This window comes from Malania oleifera, chromosome 3 (assembly GCF_029873635.1).
Source record: "Malania oleifera isolate guangnan ecotype guangnan chromosome 3, ASM2987363v1, whole genome shotgun sequence".
Classification (NCBI taxonomy): Eukaryota; Viridiplantae; Streptophyta; class Magnoliopsida; order Santalales; family Ximeniaceae; genus Malania; species Malania oleifera.
Genome location: NC_080419.1, coordinates 46,937,893 through 46,940,967, shown reverse-complemented (window position 1 = coordinate 46,940,967; position 3,075 = coordinate 46,937,893).

Sequence of the window (3,075 nt, the reverse complement as noted above, 5' to 3'; positions counted from 1 at the left end):
AAACAGTCACGCGTTGGATGGAATGGGTGTGAAAATGCGAAGGTGTGGTGGGTGTTTAAGGGTGTGTGTGGGAGAGGAAGTAAGTTGGTGGGACACACAACATCTTCCATAGGGATAAAAAGGTTGCCCGGGGGAAAGAGGGGGGGGGGGTGCTAAGAAAATAATTATGAGGTGTGTGCTGACAAAGGGGAGGAAAGTGAAAGGAACGCCGAGAACGCATCGTCGATATCAAACTTGTTGAACTTCCAAACCCCAAGGGGGGGTTGTTTGTGACGATGAAAAAAATAGTGACGGAACTATGAGTGGCATGTAGGTGAATAAGCAATCCCAACGTGCAAACAGATAAGGAGGAAATTACTGTATACTCGAAAAACAAAAGAAGCGCGGAAAAGAGCCCTAGGTGTCTGGTGAAAAGCGTAGCGCATAATACCTAAAGGACAACGTGTTGGGGAAGGGGGAAAAAGCGGAGAAGAAAGGGGGGGTCACAACAGTTATGGGGAGTAAGCAAATCTAAATAATAGAGAGCCCAGTTGAATAATTTGAACAGGGAACCGAGCGGTTTTGTTTTACAACACAGCCCACCTAACGAGGAAAGAACTCAGGTGTTAGATTGGAAAGGAAGGGCGTCGCCTGAAATATGTGAATGGACTAGGCCCTTTAATAAAGTTACAGACTATAAAGTTTCGGCCCGGGCAAAATTTCGGGCCCAATCCAACCAACAAAAAAAACGAACGGTGTACAAAAAGATAGACAACAGTGGCAAAGGTTTTGCTTTAAAGTAGGCCGACTTATTTAAAAATGACTTGGACCAAAAAAAAAAAAAAAAAAAAAAAGAAGAAGCGTTTTGGGGCCACCCAGTTTTGTGTGAACAACGGCAAAAATTTGCAATGCCCAACCATTTGAAAGACACGGGCGTTTTGTGGTCGAAAATTGGGCCGCGATATTTAAAATTCCTTGACCCTTTGGGCCGACCCATTTTAAACTCAATTCACGCCCAACCATTTTAAAAGACACGGACTGGTGTTTTTGAAAATGGGCCGGCTTAATTTTTAAAAATCTGGGACCTCTTTTTTGGCCGACCCATCTTAAAACTCAATTCAAGCCCAACCATTTTAAAAGACCACGGCTTGTGTTTTCGACAGTGTCCCACATATATTTTAAAAATGACTTGGGGACCTGTTTTGTGCCTCCTGTTTTGTTAATGACATGGGCTCTGTTTCTTTCTGATTGGGCCGGCCCATTTTTTTAAAACTCCATCCAATCTAACCGTTTATTAGAAATGGGCTTTATTTTTTAATAAAGTGGGCCGCCCTGTTTTAAAAATGATTTGGGCCCTGTTTTCTTTCTGAATTGGGCCGGCGCCGTTTTTAAAATCATAGCCCCATTTTTTAAAAGCAAACTCGGCCCATTCCTCCCAAAGCCACACGTGACCTGAACACGTGATAAGCCATGTGGCTCTCCCGGGACCCCCATGAGGTTCACTCAACCACTCAACTCCGAAGAATGAATTGACTCATCCTCGACCTCACCACCCCAACTTAAACCCTAATGACACCCTAAAACATAACTTCCTAACGAAAAATACCTCAGCCCTAAATTTTCCACACAAAGCAGTTAATAAAACTACAACACATTGAGATTATCTATATAGATATAAAGGGAAGAAAGAAAGAACTTATCTCGTTGGGAGTTCGGAATAACGCCCTTTGCAATCTGGGCGATCTTCCTTACCGGGCCACTCCCGGTGACATCATTTGTCTGGAACTTCACCAAATCTTCTCTCCAGATCTTGCCGTGAGAACAGAATAGGATGCCATCGAGCTGGATCACCTCTAAAGGTGTTAGGATCTTAAGTTTGCCAAATCTAGTCTCTGAAGAACGGTATATTGAGATAGAGAGCTGGAGATGGCAAGAGTAGAAAAAGAATCACAGAGGGGCTAGGGTTTGAGTTTGCAGCGAATAAGAGTAAAACAGACATTGAAATGGGAACAAGACGAGGGTGAAAGAAGAGAGAAGAGAGAAGAGAGAAAGAGAAGGCGTTCGAGAGAATGAAATGCAAAAGAAATGAACAGAACTAAAAATTTGGTTTAAATATCTAATGACCCGGAGCCACGAGATTCAACCACGTGGCAACCCGTCATCCGTCCGATCAAAAAGTCTGCGTGGCCACCCTGATCACCGCACGATCTGTGTTTTCCAAGGACGGTCAGGATTGTGCCACGCGTTGATCCCGGTCACATTTGACCAGCCACTCGGTCACCAACACGTGGCTCATTCTCCCCCCACACAAGCAAAGGTCTGCGTGGCCACCCTGATCACCGCACGATCTGTGTTTTCCAAGGACGGTCAGGATTGTGCCACGCGTTGATCCCTGTCACATTTGACCAGCCACTCGGTCACCAACACGTGGCTCATTCTCCCCCCACACAAGCAAAAGTCTGCGTGGCCACCCTGATCACCGCATGATTTGTGTTTCCAAGGATGGTCAGGATTGTGCCATGCCTTGATCCCGGTCACATTTGACCAGCCACTCGGCTACTGACACGTGGCACCGGTCCTCAACCGCACGATTTGTGTTTTCTAAGGATGGCTTGGATTGGGCCACGTCATTGATCCACATCCACATACACCAACCACTCAGCCACTGACACGTGGCACCGGTCCTCAACCGCACGATTTGTGTTTTCCAAGGATGGCTTGGATTGGGCCACGTCATTGATCCACATCCACATACACCAACCATTCAGCCACTGACACTTGGCACATGTCCTCAACCGCACGATTTGTGTTTTCCAAGGATGGCTTGGATTGGGCCACGTCATTGATCCACATCCACATACACCAACCACTCAGTCACTGACACGTGACACCCCTCCTCAACCATTCGATCTATGTTTTCCCAGAATGGGCTAGATCATGCCAGGTCTTCAATCCGAGTCACCCTCCATCCTCCTACTTAGCACATGACTCTACTCAGAACACGACACGTGGTCAGTTGTATGGCCTGGCTAAAATAGGTGTCTTTTATCTTTATAGGCCTGTTGCTATAAATAACGTAGGAGAGTTCCTACTGTT